A 24,369-nucleotide genomic window follows, 5' to 3' on the forward strand; every position below is an offset into this window, starting at 1 on the left:
ATGAAACAATAAACAAATTCTCAAAACAAAACACAAAATCAATGAAACATTAAACAAATTCTCAAAACAAAACACAAAATCAATGAAACATTAAACAAATTCACAGAACAAAACACAAAATCAATGAAACATTAAACAAATTCACAGAACAAAACACAAAATCAATGAAACATTAAACAAATTCACAGAACAAAACACAAAATCAATGAAACATTAAACAAATTCACAGAACAAAACACAAAATCAATGAAACATTAAACAAATTCACAGAACAAAACACAAAATCAATGAAACAATAAACAAATTCTCAAAACAAAACACAAAATCAATGAAACAATAAAGCAAATTCTTAGAACAAAACACAAAATCAATGAAACAATAAAACAAATTCTCAAAACAAAACACAAAATCAATGAAACATTAAAACAAATTCACAGAACAAAACACACAATCGTTGATACAACTTGACAAATTCATTGATTTTGTGTTTTGTTTTGTAAATTTGAAAACTTATTTCAATAAACCGAACTGAACAGAACTGATTGTGTGTTTTGTGAATTTGTTTTATTGTTTCATCGATTGTGTGTTTTTTGTTTTGTGAATTTTATTTTATTCTTAACGACTGATTATTAAATTAAACTATTAAATAAAAAAATGAGGTAAACATTTAAATTAAACAATAAATATTATCATGGCACTGATTTACTTCCATAGTTTCAGAAAAAAAAAAAAAAAATCACAAAACAACTAATTAATAAATCTAACACAATTGTGTTACCTCGGGGTCAAGGTGAGCGCATAAAAGGGATACCACAAACACATTTGTTTTCTACCCTCTGGGTCACCCTGACCTTGAAACAATATAAGGGTTAAAATATATATATCCATATTTATATTTAATTGATATCAAAACATCTTAAAACTCTTAATTGTACGAGCAGCTTTAGACTATATATTAAACTAGTATTACACTTTAAATATGTATTTTTGATTTAAGAAACACGTTGTTGGTACAATAATTTCATTTGGTTAAATATTTGAAAGTATCTTATTCTATCATTGTGTATTTTCAATGTATTGCTCGTAAACGTTCACTGTATATTTGAAAAACATAAGCAAAACTCTGTGTAAAGTACATTTAAAAATACATACAATTAAAAGTGTTTTCACTTCAGAACCTGCTGCTATTATATTTGAGGAATCCTGGGAGTTGGAATCCGATCCACGATCATTGAATCTTATCGATCCATCGATACTTGATTCCATTTGTATTCGACGCTGCAGATGAACGTCCTGTGGCCGGAGATGATGGATGTGATTCTCCGTCTATTGATCACCAGGAGATGCAGAGAAGATGATGGATGGAGATGTTGAGAAGAAGGAGGTGAGAAACAGAAGCTTCGGATCGATACCATGAAGAGTAACTGCTTTGTTGCTCTGGTCAGAGACGGAAGGGTTTATATGGAGGTTAGTTAACTTTACTTTACATGTAAAGTCATTTAGACAAAGTATTGTTTCACTACTTTATGTTCATAGCAACACAATTCAGGCAAACTTTTAACATAAAAACCAAAATTTTGGTGAAAGTAGGTTCCTTTTATTTAACAAGGAAAAGTGAAAATGACTATCCACTAACTTTAGACCCCAGCGTCATCAGAATATTGAATCATTTAATTTTAAGTTTCAAATGTTGAACATTTGAAATGTGTTTTTTAGTGTCGTTTAAAAAAAAAGAAAATACATTCAAAAAATGTATTTTGAATTTAATTAATTTTTAAAAAATCATTTTCAATTTAATTATTTTGATTTTACACAGAGTATGAAATTATATTCCCGATTATTAATAGATATGTTACTGTAAAAGTTACATTTAAAAATTTAATATTATTATTATTATTTTTACACTCGTCGTTTATGTTCAAATTTTAAGGAAAAGTGAAAATGACTATCCACTAACTTTAGACCCCAGCGTCATCAGAATATTGAATCATTTAATTTTAAGTTTCAAATGTTGAACATTTGAAATGTGTTTTTTAGTGTCGTTTAAAAAAAAAAAAATACATTCAAAAAATTAATTTTGAATTTAATTAATTTAAAAAAAATAAAAAATCATACATTTTCAATTTAATTATTTTGATTTTACACAGAGTATGAAATTATATTCCCGATTATTAATAGATATGTTACTGTAAAAGTTACATTTAAAAATTGAATATTATTATTATTATTTTTACACTTGTCGTTTATGTTCAAATTTTAAGGAAAAGTGAAAATGACTATCCACTAACTTTAGACCCCAGCGTCATCAGAATATTTAATCATTTAATTGTAAGTTTCAAATGTTGAACATTTGAAATGTGTTTTTTAGTGTCGTTTAAAAAAAAAGAAAATACATTCAAAAAATGTATTTTGAATTTAATTAATTTTTAAAAAATCATACATTTTCAATTTAATTATTTTGATTTTACACAGAGTATGAAATTATATTCCCGATTATTAATAGATATGTTACTGTAAAAGTTACATTTAAAAATTTAATATTATTATTATTATTTTTACACTTGTCGTTTATGTTCAAATTTTAAGGAAAAGTGACAATGACTATCCACTAACTTTAGACCCCAGCGTCATCAGAATATTTAATCATTTAATTTTAAGTTTCAAATGTTGAAAATTCTAACTGTGTTTTTAGCGTCGTTTTTTTTTTAAAAAGAATTACATTCAAAAAATGTATTTGGAATTTGATTGAATTTGTCTTTTGGTGCATTTTTTTTTTTTAAATCATGCATTTTCGACATATTTATTTTGATTTTACACAGAGTATGATATTCTATTACCGATTATTTATAGATATGTTACTGTAATAGTTACATTTAAAAATTTAATATTATTATTATTATTTTTACACTTGTCGTTTATGTTCAAATTTTAAGGAAAAGTGAGACTATCCACTAACTTTAGACCCCATTCACAGAAGTATATCAGTGTCATCGGAATATTCAATCATTTCATTTCACATTTTAAATCTTGAAAATTTGTCGTCTGTTTTTAATTAAATCCAAATTTTGAATTAAATTGAATTTGTTTGATTTTTGTAAAAATATTTTTTCAAAAATCATACATTTTCAATCTATTTTCTACACATAGAGTATTATATTCTATTAATAATTATATATATGTAACTGTAATAGTTACATTTAAAAATGGATTATTATTATTATTATTCTACACTTATAGTTTATATTCAAATTTCAATAATTAAAAAAAACAACATTTAATTCAATATTTTTAGTTCTTAGCCTTTAAAATTCAATACAAAAATTTAGAACTTTTTATCGAAATGTTTAGATTTTTAAGCTTTTAATCGTTTTGTTTAGAACATAATTGAATTAAACATTTATAAATAAATGAGTAAAAAAGAAAATTTTACACATAGAGTTTGATATTCTAATTTATGTAATTTAAAAAAAATGCCACTGATATACTTCAATACTTTCATAGAATACATCTTAATACTGGCAGTAAATTATTTCAAAAGTTTTTAAAAAATCAGATAGAAATATAAACAACCAAAGATTTAATCAACTTTTCTTATTCCTTCCATCATTTTAACTACTTTGATCTGTGATACAAATATTTCCTACATTACTACATTAATCCGCCATAACATTATGACCACCTGGACATTATTGTAGCCGCAGTGAGACGACGAGTTACATTCTGTCGTCTTTCCAAAGCTTCTCTAAACTGTATGAACCACAGCTTTGTTTTTTTTTTCTTTTTTAAATGAGTGTATTTGTCGTGTTGGCCTTTCAGGACAGACTCGTGGTCACTGTGGACGACCATCGAGTGGGTGTTCGGTTAAATGCTGTGACATTCACCTTCTAAACCCCCGGGCGCTTTTCCTCCGCCTCTCTAAGCCGCCGTCGGAACAGAAAAATAAAAGCTTTCTAGACATTTCGTCTGACCTCGCTCGCCACCTGCTCTCTCTCTCGCTCTTCCATCGTTCACTCCTTCACTTCCATTAACGGCAGGATTTAAGAGCGAGACGTTGCAGGTTCAGATCCTGTGAGCGATTTTCGTTGTAATTACGCCACCGAACCGTCATCATTACAGTCATTTTATGACTCGTCTCTATAATTATGACTGTGTTCCTTCTTCTCATCTGCTTCTGAGCAGGAAATGATGGTGGAAATGCTCCAGGACTCCAGGTTCTGCAAAAAAAAAGGTATTTTTAAAGGTATTTTTCAAGGGTTTGAAGTGATACAAGTGGAAAATTCTATCATCATCAACTGCAGAAGATCACCGTGACTGAACTAGTGAAGCGAGTTTATTTGTATTGCATCATGGGAATTGTAGCATGATGTCTTTTAGGGGTGTTGAGGATTATATTTTTTAAAATATGTGTAAACAAAACTTGTACCCGGTTACACAACGGTCTCTGATATTTCATCTTATCTATACGACCACTAGATCAATTTCTTTATTTAAAAACCTCCAAACTCATCCTGTTACAGCAAAGCCCTTCCAGTAGTTATCAGACTCAAATTATTTATTCTTTTTGACTCACCTCTAATAGGTCCTAAATTATAGCCAACATAACATAAAACGCAGAACTTCATTAACATTTTTATGGGACTATAAGGACGCTTTAAAATTGTTATCCTTATGTATTATTATGGTTGTACTTACTGAGTAGGAACCAATTTTATCTGGTACATAAAATCTCAAAATGTTGATAAACTACGCAGCAAGCCATTGTAGTATTACTCAAAAAGTTACAGTAGTATTTCTCCACAAGTCATCATAGTATTACTTTGCAAGTTATTGTAGAACTACTTTGTGAGTCACCGCAGAATTACTCCATAAGTCAACATAAGCCAAGAATAAATCTGTGAGTCTCTGTAGTATTACTCCGCAAGTCACTGTAGTATTACTCCGCAAGTTATTGTAGAATTAATCTGCGAGTCACCGTAGTATTACTCTGCAAGTCATTGTGATATTACTCTGCAAGTCATTTTTACTCTACAAGTCATTGAAGTATTGCCCCGCAAATCATTGTAGTGTTACTCCTCAAGTCATTGTAGTATTATTACGAAATACACAAGTATTACACAAGTTTTACTCTGCAAGTCATTGAAGTATTGCTCCGCAAGTCATTGTAGTATTACTCCTCAAGTCATTGTAGTATTATTACGAGATACACAAGTATTACACAAGTTTTACTCTGCAAGTCATTGAAGTATTGCTCCGCAAGTCATTGTATTATTACTCCTCAAGTCATTGTAGTATTATTACGAAATACACAAGTATTACACAAGTTTTACTCTGCAAGTCATTGAAGTATTGCCCCGCAAATCATTGTAGTATTACTCCTCAAGTCATTGTAGTATTATTACGAAATACACAAGTATTACACAAGTTTTACTCTGCAAGTCATTGAAGTATTGCTCCGCAAGTCATTGTATTATTACTCCTCAAGTCATTGTAGTATTATTACGAAATACACAAGTACTACACAAGTATTACTTGGCAAGTTATTGTAAAATGAATCCAAAAGTCACCATAGTATTAATCCACAAGTCACGGTAGTATAACGCCGTGGGTCATTGTACTATTACTCCACCAGTCACCGTAGTATTACTCCTCGGACGGACCGGTGGACTGAGGTGAAAGAAAGGGGAAGTTTCAAACAAAAAAAAAATGGAAAAAGTATTTTAAAACAACAACCTTACTTCATACTTCCTTAATATTTAAAAAATATCAACTTAGTTGGTCCCAAAGCTTCCGATACTTTTCGGCGAGTCCTCGGACTAGGAGACCAGTTACAGTGACTTTTGCAGTTGTTTTGTACCTTCATTTTTTGGTATGTTTTTTCGGGCCATCGTTGACTCGTCGAAAACCTACCGTAGCAAAGATGTTTTGAACAATATATTCAGAATTTTAATATCCATTGCATGAGAAACTTTGTAGTATTCTGAAGAAACTTTCTAGTAAATAAGCCCATAATACTGTAACTACAAATCTACGACACAAACATCAAGAAGAGCTCGTGAAACACAACCGTTCAAAGAGGTGTTTTTATCATCTTGTGAGCTTTATTCTGCACATACATCGCTAATGATGAGCAGAAACATGTAGCTTCCAATGGAACAGAAATCCAGCAAACGTCACATTCTTTTTAAGCAGCATTTGATTCCCGCGCCGCGGCGTAGACCAGATCAAACGCCGCATCAGCCGCCGAAGGTACAAAAAGACGGGATCTATTGAATGCAGAACATGGAGATGACAAGTCCGCGGGTCCAGGATGCGGAGAACAGCCCATTATCCGAGACTCTTCCCTGTAGCTTCCCTCCTAATGCGCTATTAGAAAAGGACACAATCAATGCAGTTGCAGCTCATAATTGGATTTTTTTTTTTTTTTCTTTACGGCGAAAAGAGGGCAAGAAAAAAAACATGAGCGTCGTGTTCCATCGTTCCGCTCGTCTCTCCTTCACTCTCGTCTGGACGTGTCGGCTGATAATGCGGGTTGACAAAAAGAACAAGAAAAACCCTGGACGGGTCAATGAGGGTAATTACTACAAACCTCACGGGGCATTAGAAAGAAAAAAGAAAGACTGTCAGATTGTAATCATTCACAATCAGAAGACGACACAAGTGTCTCAACTCTAGTGATGGTTATATTCACACAGCGCTCATTACAGGAAATAGATTGGTTTGGAAATGGAGACTTTTTTCTCTATTGAACGCGGACATTGATCATTGTTTCGACAATAATTCCCGAGAACAACAACATTTGTGTCCCTGGACTCATTATTTTCTCTGTCCTGTTGGATTGGTTCGATTATAAAGATCACCTGAACTCATCTGCTTATAAAATATAAATTGTGTTGTTCAAGCAAGTTTGTTGTGTTATTATTTACAATGTAAATTATTTTAAATGTGGTATTTAAACATAAATATCTATTCCATAAAGTTAGTCAGTTAAAGCAACACTGAGCAGTATTTGTAAGAAGCAAGATGTGTATTTAAGTAAAATATATTGAGGCATTTTAATCCTAATAAAAATTGTTGAGATGTGACATATATGTTAATATTTAAGATTTAAATACCAGCGACGTATTTTTGTGTGTGTACTATTTTCATACTAATCACATGTGTCAAGTCCTGGGGCCGAATCCCGAGTCATTATACATGGCCCCCCATGGTTTTCTTTAAGTAGAATGAGGTTCATTTGGTGACATACAGTACATATATGTTTAAGATAAGGACCAGAGACTTCTATAGCACTCAAAATTGTATCGAAAAAGACATATTTTTTGTTTTAGAATGGATACCAAATACAAATATAATAAGGATAATCCGAGCCACAAACAAAAATGGAAAACATCATTAGAGTCACACTTCCTGATACAGAAATTTGGACAAATATATGTTTTGTTCAGCCAGCGACTTACGTTATCGAACGGATATCGGAGAGTTCTGGTGAAAAAGTGTTCGTCAAAGGGCTGATAATATGCAAAAAAAACTCTAAATCTTCCCTTTTATTGAACTGTTTATTCAATGTTAGTCCCATGAGGGCGTCGTCTCAGGATATACCTTCATCAAGTCGACTGTTTCTCAGAGATGTGCGTAGCCTGAGAAACTAATAGAGGTATCGCAAGGATCGTAAATTCTGAAGCTAGCATTGAAGCTAACTCTGAAATGATTATCGGAAGTTATTAAATTAACTATTAACAGAATGGAACAGAATTCCCTCACTGACACGGGAGACCTCAGAGAATCAAATAGAAATAAATGGGATTTTAAAAAAATTAAGCATTTCAACCTCCACTACAGCAGATGGCACTGTGACGAAACGCTGTAATAAGGCAAGACTGGAAAAAAAAATCTACTTTTGTTTAGTAAAGTTTAGACTGAAAATAAGTAGTACAGCATCCTAACAAATATTTTCCCTCGGATTCTACGTTGGATAACCACCAGGAATTCAATTAATAACATTATGCAAGTTAAAGAGCTGCAAATCCTGAACTTTATGTAAATATAAAAAAAAAAAAACATCTTCCAAACAACATACTATGTTGGTAAAGATTCTCTGGTGTTTCTCCTGATATGCAAGGTTGATTAGAGGCCAGCACCTGGCTCTCCACAATCTCCCTTGGGGCCAAGTGGCTCACGAATATGATAAGAGAGGATCTGTCGGCAATTGAGACACACACACACACACACTCACACACACACACACACACACACACACACACTCACACACACAAACGTAAGCTTATATATTTTGGATAACCATCAGCGCTGGACACACAATAGGCAGTATAAGCTCCAGGGAGCAGTAGCCTTAGCAACAGGAGTCATTTCTCCACTCAAGCCCCTCCATCCTGGTGGGTCATTTACCGACGGAAGTCCCGTTAACGTAATTGTGAATATAATAAAGGTATAAAATCATTTGTCGCCGCAGTTATCAAGGAAGATGGAGGATGATGGAGAAGAAGCCGACGTCGGCGACTCTGGCGAGGGAAAGAAGGAGGTGTTGATATAAACCTGGAGGAGCTCGAGTGTTGCTGAGGCTGCTGGGAGGTGTGGAAGAAGAAGGGAGGTGGTCCGACTCGTTCAGTCAGGGGCTTCACGGGGTTGCTGCTAATGACTCACATGTTACACACATGAGGTCGAGTTAACACCAAGTGTCAGGAGAAAATTATCAGCTGGGAAAAGAGGGAAAATCTAAATTGAAACATTCTCTACCTGCAGTATCTACCTACAGTCTCTATGGTATCTACAGTATCTACAGTATCTATGGTATCTACCGACAGTATCTACGATATCTACGGTATCTACAGTATCTATGGTATACCTACAGTCTCTACGGTATCTACAGTATCTACAGTATCTATGGTATCTACCTACAGTCTCTACGGTATCTACAGTATCTATGGTATCTACAGTATCTAAGGTATCTACCTACAGTCTCTACGGTATCTACAGTATCTATGGTATCTACCTACAGTCTCTACGGTATCTACAGTATCTATGGTATCTACCTACAGTATCTACGGTCTCTACGGTATCTACAGTATCTATGGTATCTACCTACAGTCTCTACGGTATCTACAGTATCTATGGTATCTACCTACAGTCTCTACGGTATCAACAGTATCTATGGTATCTACAGTATCTAAGGTATCTACCTACAGTCTCTACGGTATCTACAGTATCTATGGTATCTACCTACAGTCTCTACGGTATCTACAGTATCTATGGTATCTACCTACAGTATCTACGGTATCTACGGTATCTACAGTATCTATGGTATCTACCTACAGTCTCTACGGTATCTACAGTATCTATGGTATCTACCTACAGTATCTACAGTATCTACAGTATCTATGGTATCTACCTACAATCTCTATGGTATCTACAGTATCTATGGTATCTACCTACAGTATCTACGGTATCTACAGTATCTATGGTATCTACCTACAGTATCTACAGTATCTATGGTATCTACCTACAGTCTCTACAGTATCTACATTATCTATGGTATCTAACTACAGTCTATACGGTATCTACAGTATCTACAGTATCTACAGTATCTATGGTATCTACCTACAGTATCTACAGTACCTACAGTATCTACAGTATCTATGATATCTACCTACAGTCTCTACGGTATCTACAGTATCTATGGTATCTACCTACAGTCTATACAGTATCTACAGTATCTATGGTATCTACTTACAGTTTCTACGGTATCTACAGTATCTACAGTACCTACGGTATCTACAGTATCTATGGTATCTACCTACAGTATCTACAGTACCTACAGTATCTACAGTATCTATGGTATCTACCTACAGTCTCTACGGTATCTACAGTATCTACTGTATCTACCTACAGTATCTACAGTATCTACAGTATCTATGGTATCTATGGTATCTACCTACAGTCTCTACGGTATCTACAGTATCTACACTATCTATGGTATTTACAGCATCTACAATATCTACCTACAGTATCTACAGTATCTACCTACAGCATCTACAGTATCTACAGTATGTGCCTACAGCATTTACAGTATATGCATACAGTATCTATGTCTATTTTGGATGAACGTGAAGTGAACATTGTGTATTTTGCTCGATGAACGCTTCTGTAAATATTCTTTTGTCTCTGAAAGTCACTCTCAAATCATCTTGGTCCAGTAGGTCACTTGATTCCTACAGAGGATTTCAGGCAGAAACCCATTAAAACACACTGTAAACAGGCCTTGATGTATCACGAAAAAACACCCAATTTGGAAACACCAGCCACCAGTAATGCACAACCACTCACGTCATTAAAACAAAGAGCTGCAACAGTGAAGCTACAGCAGCATGTAGTCGACATAGTAGACGAAGAATTTGTTCTAAAATCATTTTAACAAGTTTACTGTGTTCCACACGACCATGGCTGTCTGTGGTTAAATATGGGATGTGATAAAAAAATTGGAAGGAGAGCTGGTAGCAACATATAGAAAAAAAAACTATGAACTAGTTCATTGTTGAAGAGGCGAACTTTTGAGAAATATGAACTAAATTAGTTGATTTTAAAATCGGTGGACTGAACTTTGAACTAGTTCACACAGAAAGTGAACTTTCCCAACACTGTTTACCCGCTGGCCTGCCTATCCGCCTACCTGCCTACCTATCCACCTACCTGCCTACCTATCCACCTACTTGCCAACCTATCCACCTACCTGCCAACCTATCCGACTACCTGCCTATCTATCCACCTACTTGCCAACCTATCCACCTACCTGCCAACCTATCAACCTACCTGCCTACCTATCCACCTACTTGCCAACCTATCCACCTACCTGCCAACCTATCAACCTACCTGCCTACCTATCCACCTACTTGCCAACCTATCCACCTACCTGCCAACCTATCCACCTACCTGCCTACCTATCCACCTACCTGCCAACCTATCCACCTCCCTGCCTATCCGCCTACCTGCCTATCCACCTACCTGCCTACCTATCCACCTACTTGCCTATCCGCCTACCTGCCTATCCACCTACCTGCCTACCTATCCACCTACCTACCAACCAATCCACCTACCTGCCTATCCGCCTACCTGCCTATCCACCTACCTGCCTACCTATCCACCTACCTACCAACCAATCCACCTACCTGCCAACCTATCCACCTACCTGCCTACCTATCAACCTACCTACCTGCCAACCTATGCACCTACCTATCCACCTATCCACCTACCTACCTGCCTACCTATCCACCTACGTGCCTACCTGCCTACTTATCCACCTACCTGCCAACCTATCCACCTACCTGCCAACCTATCCACCTACCTCCCTACCTGGCTACCTATCCGCCAACCTGCCTACCTTCCTACCTGCCTACCTTCCTACCTATCCACCTACCTGCCTACCTATCCACCTACCTGCCAACAAATATACCTACCTGCCAACCTATCCACCTACCTGCCTACCTATCCACCTACCTATCCGCCTACCTATCCGCCTACCTATCCGCCTACCTATCCGCCTACCTGCCTACCTGCCTACCTGCCTACCTGCCTACCTGCCTACCTATCCACCTACCTGCCTACCTACCAGCCTACCTGCCTAGATATCCACGTTCCTACCTGCCCACCTACCTAGAGTACCTGCCTACCTCCTGTAGTATGGTTTACTGTCACGTTACAGGTACAGCTTGAAAAGAAACCCTGGTGCATACAGAAGGTACATTCTTAATGTGTATCGTCATTGTATTCAACATATGTCAAAGCTTCATAGTCACAAAATGAGGTTGAAATAAATATATTTTGGGGTTATTGTTAACTTAACACATTTTGCCTGTGAGGACTCTCTGGTAAAAACAACTGACTGTGGTGAGTGGATCACATTGTTTTAGAGCCAGAAATGGCCTTTTGAGGAATGTCTTATAAAGAAACAAGGAAGCTTTCAAGGAAGAAAAGTGTTAGGAGAGTTTTGGTGTTATATAAGGCAAGAGTGGCTGCAGATAACCGGCTGGTCGCTGACAAATGGCTGCAGAACAATAGCTGGTCTCCCTCGCGAGTTTTCTTGCTTCCTGTTGGGATCACAATGTGCTTCTTAAAGGGATTTTCAATGGTCCTGTTAGTAACAATAAAGATTAGGATTAAAGCAGTGCACAAGCGTTAAGACCAACTGAAGATAAAACTTAAAAACATCAGCCACTGATGCAATAACTATCATTGTGGTGTGAAATTAAATGTATTCCAGGATGAATCATGTTTTATAGTATTTATTTGTTTCTTCAGTTTCAGAGTCATTTCATTATTTGAACTAAACCACAACTTATGAGTATTTTCGCAAGTTACCTTTGATCATAAAGCAGCTACTATCATGTTTCTTAATTTCCTATCATTTTCTGAAAATCATCATCACAGCGCCATCTGGCGTCCTGGAGGCGGAACGTTCCAGAAAGATTATTGCAATCGACTCAGTTTTGTTGCTTGAGCAATTAAGTGATGACATTTTGTAAAACTTTGTTTTAGAACCGTGTGTGTCATCTTCTAAAAAAACACCTTTCTGTGTCCAATATACTTAATGATCCCATTCAATTGTAAGAAATTTAAAGTTAAATATTATTAAAAATTCCATTTCTTTCAAACAAATATTATTTTCGTTTACATTTGTAAAAGCAAGCATTGATACTATATGTTTTTAAAATAAAATAATATATTTATCCTCAGAGAAAGGAACAACAGATTTTATATGAATGATATTGACTTTCAGTTACCCAGAATTCATCAGGAAATGAAGGAAACTCACCAAGGCTGTGTCCCAAATCCCGCACTTCTGCACTTACACTTAATATGTTGAGTGCACAAGTGCATCCTAATGAGCAAAAATGAAGTGTGTAATGAGCTCTCAAATGGCCAAATGGATCGATGGACACTTTCCATCATCAACGTCCTCCATCTTAGTGACGTAGATGAAGCTAAACTGAAGCTAAACTGAAGCTAAACTGAAGCTAAACTGAAGCTAAACTGAAGCTAAACTGAAGCTAAACTGAAGCTAAACTGAAGCTAAACTGAAGCTACGTCACTGTCGACGCGTCTTCAGAGCAGATACTGATGTAAATGTCTCGGAAAAACACTTGTTTTACTACAAAACAACAGTAATAACACAATGAAACACAACTTAATATCTTGTTTCAATTGGCAATAAGTGTTGTCAAGTGTCAGTGATAGTGTTTCAATGACTGGTTACAATCAACGTTAAATAGTAGTAGAAGAAGAAGCTGTCGAGTCATTTCCTGTTAGTGTGTAGCAGCAGAGTTTGATTTGAGACAGTCCTACAAGTCGAAATGTGTGCACTGGCCAAGAAAGTGCGCTGTCTTACAGTATACTGTAAAGCAGTGCACTCAGAGAAGTGCAAGATTTGAGACACGGCACTAGACTTAATTGTTTGTCGCGGATAAACAAGTTTAAGACAAGAAAAACGTGGGTCAATATTTAGCTGAACGAAATAACAGCAAACAGTTTGAAGAGCATTTAAAGTAGAGTTTTGCTAAACTTTTGAAAGTACAGTTACTGCGATACAATCGAATACAACGATTGTATTTCTGTCAACTTACTTCACTCATGTCCGACAGCCTTCATTGATGTTCTGTATTCCAGGCGCAGTGTTCCTGCGTCACCGGGGAAAAGAGACGAATTCATTTTTAATTACGTGGAAGCTTCTTAAACAGTTGCCACAGGGGTCCCCCCTCAGAACCCACTTACGTAACCCCGACCTACATGGTCCATATCATCCTTGTTATATTCCTTTGTTGTTTTCTGTTGTACAATCATGACACCAGAGGAAAATTCTCTGATTTTCTGCGTAGTTGTTTGAAATCTTCAGACTCAGCAACGGGACAAAGGGACAGATATCTCGGTTGCCATGGAGACAGATGAAAGCAATCACAGCATTTCAACAAAGCGCATTTGTAAGCGAGACTTTGATAAAGTTGAACCTGCGGAGACGGCGAAGGAGGGAAAAGAACAGTCGCCCGGCTCGAGGTAAACACGGCGTCGCCATCAATCGCAGGAACTTCTCACTGGAATGATGGACGATGTCAGCGTCGCTTTGATCGCGATGTAGTCGCACATGAGACGATGAGACGAACTACAGGGAATTTGTTTAATTAAGTCAATTGATCTTTTAATTTACAAAGTTTTAATTCAACTATTTTCCCTTTGAAGGAAGTGATCGCTCTTATTGATAATATATTTATAAATTTAAATGTTTTAATGTAATGCTGTGGAGAAGTTTAGCAAAGTAAAATACAATTAAATAATTTATTCAATAAAAATTACTTACTCACTTACTTACATTTGTTTCTAGGTCCTTCCTATTGGTAGTTATGTGGAATTGCAACTGTGTGGAATTGTCGTGAAAACTGAAAACCTCCCTCTGGAAGTAAAGCGGTTCCATCAGATTATTGAATGGTTAACCTAGAAGCAGTGAAATCGTTTGTGAATAATTAAATTCAATTAATTCTATATTTAAAGTTTAATTGTATTTATTTGATAAGTATACTCATAAAATAGTTTAAAATTGAACGGTAGATTATTCTTTTCTTTAGTTTTTTTAATGATTTAATTTAAGAAAAAAAAAATCTAAAAATCCATGTTTTCTACACACAGAGTTTGATATTCAAATTCCGATTTAAAAAAAATGCTAATTTCAATATTTTTAAATTCGTAGCCTATTAAATTCAATATAAAAATAACATATAAAAAAGATATAAAAGTTCCACTAGAAAGTACCAAGTACCGAGCTACTTCATTGTATGCTTCTGCGTCGTCACATGATTGGCTGAAAGTCTGAGTAATTCAAAGAATTATATTACAATTATTTAAAACGAACAAATTCGACCTTTCAATCTACAAATTATTGAATCTAGTTATTAAACAAAAAACATATTCAAAATTTCAATATAGAAATTATTGATATCAATTATTTAAATAAAAAAATTACTTCAGTATTTCAGTAAAAATACAAAAATAAAAGATTAAATATTAAAAAAAATTAAATTAATTAATTCAGTATTCTGATGTCACTCATATATTTCCCGAGCCATGTGTATTTGTTTCAAAAACAGAACCCTTTTAACAAGTTTTTTCTTCCTCTGTGCTGTGTTGGAAATGAATGAAACTGCCGTCTCAGCAGATTGTTGGTCATGTGGTCATCAGTTGAGTTTCTTGGACAAAGTGTTGAATATAGATGTTCAGATCAAAGCGTTACATAGTACTGCTTTAAGTACAGGTACTAACCACTGAACTCAAGTACAACAAGGTATTTCTACACATTCTTTGCTGATTTGTAATTACCTCGATGTATTCCATCAGTGTCACCTTTAATCCCGAGCTGCGTTAAGAATCCCTTTCGGGGCAAAAAGATTAATTTTCCGCCGCTTTATCTCCGTCTGTTTAAATCCTCTTGATCAGATTAACTGATAAAGTGCCTCAACTTTTCTCTTGGCAATTGCTTAAGAGCCCAGAAGGACCAGGATACTTTATGGTGAATGAAAAAAAAAGAGTCCGGACTGTGGCTCTGGGAATCGTGCCAGTCGTGAATGTGTCTCTAAATGCTGATTCGAAGCATGAAAGCGTAGAGAAAGTTAGTATATTTCCCCATGATTCAAGACTTTTGTACATAACATTATTTCTCAATACTCAGCAGCGGCGACGCAGAGGAGTCGCTTCATCTTTCAGAAAATCTCTCGTCTGACAGACGACGACTTTTTTTTTAGCCAAAATCTGTCCCTGTTGGAACGAAAATCATCTGTTCTTCAGCATAAAGAAACAAGCAGATGCTTTTCATTAACAAATCCTTGGAAGAGAGTTTATTTTATTTTGAAATGCTTTTCATGTTTTACCTCCTCCCTTGCACTGCGCTGAGCAGAATTTATTAGTTTGTGTTGCGCTTCTGGCACGAGAGAACACAGGGTTTAACAACACACTCCAGTGATAACAAATTGCTCTTCTTCCAAAGCCTAAATTGCAGTTGTCTTCCTCAATCGGGATTAAAAAGTCTTAACTCCCCGCGAGTTAGTAGTCTTAATAACTAAAATATCCAAGTTGTACAAGTTTAACAGCAATTTATTATAAATTTATGTTTATAATTAACAAATAACAATAGTTTGCTAACAGTTGCTAAGGGTATCTGTAATTATTTATACAAGATTTTAGCAAATGTTTTACCTAGACCAAGAGGCGCGAACACATTTCCCCTTGCTGTCTTCCCTACATTGGCTTCCTGTAGAATTTAAAATACAATTTAAAATCCTTCACTTAACCTATAAAGCCTTACATGGTTTAGCACCAACATACATTAAAGATCTAATCCAAACGTATCAACCCTCTAGGACCTTACGATCCTTAAACCCGGATCTATTAGTTATACCACAAATCTCTAAATGTAGATTTGGAGCCAGGGCCTTCAGTTGTCAAGCCCCTCTGCTGTGGAACCAACTACCGTCTTCAGTCCGGAGGGCAGACACCCTCTCTATGTTTAAAAACAATCTTAAAACCTTTTCCATAAAGCCTTTAATTAGCCTTTTTGTTTATCTTAGCTGCTATAGGCTGAGAATGCTGGAGGAGTTTTAGACTCCGAGCTCTGTTTATCCTTCTTTCTGCATTACATTCATCACCTGTGCAGTTTAAACCCACACCCTTTTATTTCTCTCCCGGACCTCCAGGGCTCCACCTCCAGAGATGCTTCTGATCCAGGATCTCCACAACGGCATCGGATCCCGAGTTCTCTCCAGCACCTCCATGGACTCTCCTATACTCGCCACGTTTTTTCTTTCTCTCAATGTATCCTCCCTCACTCTTCTTTCTTTGTAATGATAAGACACTTTAAATACAATTCAATTCAATTCAATTGACCATTTTTTAACTTATTCCTTAATAAAGTTCTTCTGAAATCTAGGCGAACAAGAGGTTACGAAAGTCCATTATGATGTAATGATGACTTCACTCCTCACTGAGGCACAGCAACAGGCGCCTTTGTCCAATACATACAAATCAAGTGGGACAAAAGGGAAGTGCCAAAGTAAAACAAAGAGATAATCAGTGGATTAAAAAAAATGAACTGGAGACTTCCAGGACTGATGACGCGCGGGGACAAAACATCCATGTTTGACCAATGACAGCAGAGTGGGCGTGGCTATGGTCAACAAGATTTCATCTCCAGAAAAACAAGGTGTTTTCAGACATAAAGAGTTATTGCACTTTATGTAAAACAAAATGCTACATGAAGATAAAATTAAAGATTTTGTATTCACTAAAGAAAATCACACTTCAATTTAACTCGACACATTCAGCTCAGTGCAGCACAAGAGGGGAAGGTATTAGAGCAGGGGTGGGCAATTATAATTCTTCAAGGGCCACATTAAATTATGTTTTTAGGGGCCGTCAAGCAAAAGGAAAGACGAAAAAAATCACTAAAACAAAAGGACATTCGTCTTTAGGCCGTGACTTTTATTAAGCTAAACAAGCTGCATTTTTATTTATGTATTTATGGGTTTTTTGAAAAAAAAAAAAAACATTTCTTCAACTAACTTGTAAAAAATGTTTTGAGGGATTAATATATACTCGAAAAAAAATCACACACAAAAAGTAAATAAGTGTTATGTTGAAATGTAAATAATAATAAATACAAAAAATACATTTGTTAGCATTAGAACCATTTATACATGATCATACTTTGACATTACCGTATAAATACAGCGCATAAAAAAAACCTGTTTCATAACCTTTCAAAATAAATTAAACTCTATTCATTCTTTTATTGTATGGATTTTGCTCCAGTCTGGTGATGTAGTTTTTGGGGAAATTTAGAGGGTTTTATTACTATGAGAAAAACACAGATATTCTTCCAGTTCTAGAGATTTTTATGTTTCATAATCCAGTGTTTTTCAACCTCTTGATTGGTCTAAAAACATGAATTATATTAATACAAAAGATTATAAAGTACTTCTATGCGTTTATTTGATTCATATTCAAGACACTTTGATGAAATTGATTAAAAATGTTAATTTCGGCAACACAGAGTATCATTTATTTTTACCATGTTTGACAAGTGTTGTGCCTTGTGATTTTTTTCCAATGAAAAATATGTATCTTGGCTCAAAAAAAAGGTTGAAAATCTCCAAGTGCGCACGTTTAGTCCGCAGCCGCATCTCCGCAGACCTCCTGCTGCGCATCTGGCTGATCTCTCTCTCTCTCCTTTCTCTTCCCCCTCTCTCTCTCTCTCTCTCTCTCTCTTCGTGTTTTCCCAAACGTGCACTGACTCTCTCCATACTCCATCAAACCAACAGGTGTTTTCCCTCCAACTGCGCAAATAACCGCAGATTATTGGGGAGTCTCTCTGGAGGAAACTTGTTTTTTATTCTCTCTCTCTTTCTCTCTCTCTCTCTCTCTCTCTCTCTCTCTCTCTCTCTCTCTCTCTCTCTCTCTCTCTCTCTCTCTCTCTCTCTCTCGAGTCCAGGATTTGTTTGGCTGACATTTCAGCGCAAGAACGTCGTGATCGACACATGTGAATGCGCGGCAGGAGTCCCTGGGAATGATGGCAAACAAGGAAAAGACGCGTCAGAAAAAATCCGCGTCTAATAGAAGAGAGAGAAGCTCTGCAGCCTTTTGCACATCTGGAGGGTTTTTAACAAGTTCCATGTCTGCGCGTTTCTCTCCAGCTCTTCTGAGGAAGAGGCTCCACTTCAGAAGGTAAATGTGTGTGTGAGTGTGTGTGTGTGTGTGTGTGTGTGTGTGTGTGTGTGTGTGTGAGAAGGACGTGTTGCCACAGTTGCTTCTGCAGAAATAAATACGTGGAGCTCAGGCAGGCGGTGAATAAACAAGTGTCAGATATTTGTGTCCTGAGAAAAAACAGTCGTTTCGTTTTTGCGCAACTATTCTTTGGCACATCAGTGTTTTACTCCGTGTTTAATGTGCCATGGATTCTCTTTTATGTCCTGATGTAACGTTAACTGGGTCATAAATACGTGCACCATAAACTTTCCTCACCAAGCCTAGTGTGATTTTAATCCATAATACTTATATGTATTTATGTCATATTTATGTATTTATTGTCAAATACTCTTCTGTCTTCCAACTGACCTAAAATCTGTTCTTTTTGAAAAATAATTTGTCAATTTTTATTATAAGATTTGTGAATTTAGCATCATAAATGCTACACAATAAAAATATGAATGGACTATTTTATTTAAAAATTCTAATCATATTTGCAGGTGATGTTTTAAACTTTAAAACCAATTTCATTTGTAAGTTGTAGGATAAATAAAGTACAGAATATGTTCTTTGCTCTGCCAGTGAAAGATGAAAGAGGTTAAATCCTTCTATAGTTTCTCTTGGTAAATCCATTGATCTGCAGCTGTTTAGCAACACTTGCTTGTACAGTCTTGGACTTATTGGTCTTTCTTTCAAAGTGATCCACGCTTACGTTTACACGACAGCCTTGATCCAGAGAAACGTGTTTGAACAGACGCCACGTTTCTGATCATCTGTTCTTGACATGCATGGACAACAATACATTAACAGCCTGAGGCGCTCGCAGTGTTATGAGTGGAATCATGCTTCAGGTTTGATTTAAATCAAACAGACATGGCTCAAAAAAATCACAAAGATGCTTTTAATCTTCTCAATGCATTTTTAAAGAAGAATTATTCCTCTTTTATTCCCATTTTCCATAAGTTTATTCATCCCTTTTTTTTTTGGACAATAATATTCTCTCCTGGATAGAAAAAAACCATCCTATATCCATCCATCCATCCATCCATCCATCCATCCATCCATCCATCCATCCATCCATCCATCCATCCATCCATCCATCCATCCATCCATCCATCCATCCATCCATCCATCCATCCATCCATCCATCCATCCATCCATCCATCCATCCATCCATCCATCACATCGTATCACTTCGTATCACATCGTATCGTGTCGTATGGTGTCGTATTGATCGTATGATATCGTATGATATCGTATCATATCGTATCATATCGTATCATATCGTATCATATCGTATCATATTATATCATATCGAATCGTATCTATCGTATCATATCGTATCATATTATATCATATCGAATCGTATCTATTGTATCATATCGTATCATATCGTATCATATTATATCATATCGAATCGTATCTATCGTATCATATCGTATCATATTATATCATATCGAATCGTATCTATCGTATCATATCGTATCATATCGTATCATATCGTAGTATATCGTATGATATTGTATCGATCGTATCTATCGTATGATATCGTAGTATATCGTATGATATCGTATGATATCGTAGTATATCGTATAGATCGTATCATATCGTATCTATCGTATGATATCGTATGATATCGTATGATATCGTATCATATCATATCATATCGAATCGTATCTATCGTATCATATCGTAGTATATCGTATGATATTGTATCGATCGTATCTATCGTATGATATCGTATGATATCGTATGATATCGTATGATATCGTAGTATATCGTATCATATCGTATCATATCGTATCTATCGTATGATATCGTATCATATCGTATCGATCGTATGATATCGTATCTATCGTATGATATCGTATCGATCGTATGATATCGTATGATATCGTATCCATCGTATGATATCGTATGATATCGTATGATATCGTATGATATCGTATCTATCGTATGATATCGTACGATATCGTATGATATCGTATGATATCGTATGATATCGTATGATATCGTAGCTATCGTATCTATCGTATGATATTGTATGATATCGTATGATATCGTATCTATCGTATCTATCGTATGATATCGTATCATATCGTATCATATCGTATGATATCATATGATATCGTATCATATCGTATCATATCGTATCATATCGTATCATATCGTATCTATCGTATGATATCGTATGATATCGTATCATATCGTATGATATCGTATGATATCGTATGATATCGTATCATATCGTATCATATCGTATCATATCGTATGATATCATACGATATCAAACGATAGATATGATATCGTATGATATCGTATCTATCGTATGATATCATATCATATCGTATCATATCGTATGTATATCTTATCGATCGTATCTATCGTATCATATCGTATCTATCGTATGATATCGTATGATATCGTATCTATCGTATGATATCATATGATATCGTATCATATCGTATCATATCGTATCATATCGTATCTATCGTATGATATCGTATGATATCGTATGATATCGTATGATATCGTATGATATCATATGATATCGTATCTATCGTATGATATCATATGATATCGTATCATATCGTATCATATCGTATCATATCGTATCATATCGTATCATATCGTATCTATCGTATGATATCGTATGATATCGTATGATATCGTATGATATCGTATCATATCGTATCTATCGTATGATATCGTATGATATCGTATGATATCGTATGATATCGTATCATATCGTATGTATATCTTATCGATCGTATCTATCGTATCTATCGTATGATATCGTAGCTATCGTATCTATCGTATGATATTGTATGATATCGTATGATATCGTATCTATCGTATCTATCGTATCATATCGTATCATATCGTATCATATCGTATCATATCGTATGATATCATATGATATCGTATCATATCGTATGATATCGTATCATATCGTATCATATCGTATCTATCGTATGATATCGTATGATATCGTATCATATCGTATGATATCGTATGATATCGTATCATATCGTATCATATCGTATCATATCGTATCATATCGTATCATATCGTATGATATCATACGATATCAAACGATAGATATGATATCGTATGATATCGTATCTATCGTATGATATCATATCATATCGTATCATATCGTTTGTATATCTTATCGATCGTATCTATCGTATCATATCGTATCTATCGTATGATATCGTATGATATCGTATCTATCGTATGATATCATATGATATCGTATCATATCGTATCATATCGTATCATATCGTATCTATCGTATGATATCGTATGATATCGTATGATATCGTATGATATCGTATGATATCGTATCATATCGTATCATATCGTATCTATCGTATGATATCGTATGATATCGTATCATATCGTATGATATCGTATGATATCGTATCATATCGTATCATATCGTATCATATCGTATCATATCGTATCATATCGTATGATATCATACGATATCAAACGATAGATATGATATCGTATGATATCGTATCTATCGTATGATATCATATCATATCGTATCATATCGTTTGTATATCTTATCGATCGTATCTATCGTATCATATCGTATCTATCGTATGATATCGTATGATATCGTATCTATCGTATGATATCATATGATATCGTATCATATCGTATCATATCGTATCATATCGTATCTATCGTATGATATCGTATGATATCGTATGATATCGTATGATATCGTATGATATCATATGATATCGTATCTATCGTATGATATCATATGATATCGTATCATATCGTATCATATCGTATCATATCGTATCATATCGTATCTATCGTATCATATCGTATCATATCGTATGATATCGTATCATATCGTATCATATCGTATGATATCATACGATATCATATGATATCGTATGATATCATATGATATCGTATCATATCGTATGATATCGTATCATATCGTATCATATCGTATCTATCGTATGATATCGTATGATATCGTATGATATCGTATGATATCGTATGATATCGTATGATATCGTATGATATCATATCATATCGTATCATATCGTATGTATATCTTATCGATCGTATCTATCGTATCTATCGTATCATATCGTATCTATCGTATGATATCGTATGATATCGTATCTATCGTATGATATCATATCGTGTCGTGTCGTTTTGATCGTATAAAAAGAAGAAAAGTGACAGATGGAGAATTTATAAAATGATTAAATACAAGGACATTTTAAAATAAGCTTGATTTGATTGTATATTACTTCATTTATATATATATATATATATATATATATATATATTTCAAGATTCTAAAGAAAAAAAAAACGTTGCCAACTCTCAAAATATACATTTAAAGTTTTATCACGCAATAAAATAATATAATTTACATATTATTATATACGAAATACGAAACAAAAGAGAAGAAAACAAATTTGTATTTGGAGTTGACTTAGTAATACAATTCTTAGATATATTTCCAAATGATTAGTTTAATATTTTTTATCTCAATGGAGTTGTCAAGAGCAATATGTGACAAATATATTTGATCTCAAATGAGTTTGTGAAAACCTGCAGAACAACATGATACGTAGTTGAACTAAATAGTACTTTTGAAGCGACTGTACTCCACGGTTAAACCCCCGAGTGTTGAAGCTCCTTAAAAGGCATCTCGAGGATTCAAATGTTGACCAGAAGAAAAAAAAAAAGCTTTTCTTGTGTTTATAGTTTCCGGCAAGCGTTCACCGGTGAAGGTCTAACTGTGGGTCGAAGATGCTTCATCGTGAGGATAAACATGTCACGTCAACGCACCCGAGACGCTAGCGTTTGTCACAGAAACACAACCTTTTTAGGAAATTCTACTAAAAACCCTCTTATTAACGGTGAAAACACTCGAGTCCTGATCTCTTTACGTGGAACAAATCAACGTAAATCATACAATTAATTGAAATCCCCTTTTCCCGACGGGAGAAAACTACTGATCCGTTTAGTATCGATGGCAAACACCGGAGAGTTATTTCCCCGCATGAGGAATCACTGCAGAGCTTCAGGAATCCACAGTGAAGTTCATTCTTATCTAAAGTTCTCCTCAAAATTGCTGTTTCTTATCGGCCGGTTGTCGACATGCACGAGGGTTTTTACCCGAAGACGATGTTACCAGAGTGAACGTATTGACGTGTAGATAACTAGTGTTTTGCGGTTGTGTTAATGTACTTTTTTAATGTGCTTTAAGGATTGAATTGCTGCTTCTGTACGCTTGTTTTTCCAGGCTGTTGTGAGCGTCGGTGCTGCACTGGAGCACATTAAATATGAGTGAAGAACTGCAGGCGAGCTACGACGCTGACGCAATCCACTGCTCATGAAAAGTGGGATCTCAATAAAACACAAAATACAGCAAAACTTTATGGGTTTATTGGCTGTAAAGCCGACATAAATCCACACGATTTATGATGATGCTGCTCATTTTTGGTTTACGGCTCTGGAAGCTGATTATGGCTCGAGAAAAAACAACAAACCAGTTGTTTTTTCTTCATATTAACAGTTGGATCCACGCTA

The 24,369-nt window shown here is 35.2% G+C and overlaps 1 protein-coding gene across 1 annotated transcript in view; it reads left to right on the forward strand.

The window, feature by feature from the left end:
• The first annotated feature begins 18,435 nt into the window (after positions 1-18,435).
• The window catches only part of trpc4a (transient receptor potential cation channel, subfamily C, member 4a), a 62,907-nt gene continuing 56,973 nt past the window's right edge, over positions 18,436-24,369 (forward strand). The window contains exon 1 of the mRNA XM_087807673.1: positions 18,436-18,768. The gene's annotated coding sequence lies outside the window, so the exon portion shown is untranslated. The remainder of the gene's footprint in view (positions 18,769-24,369) is intronic.

This window comes from Callionymus lyra, chromosome 14, assembly GCF_982586985.1.
Source record: "Callionymus lyra chromosome 14, fCalLyr1.hap1.1, whole genome shotgun sequence".
NCBI classification, from domain to species: domain Eukaryota; kingdom Metazoa; phylum Chordata; class Actinopteri; order Syngnathiformes; family Callionymidae; genus Callionymus; species Callionymus lyra.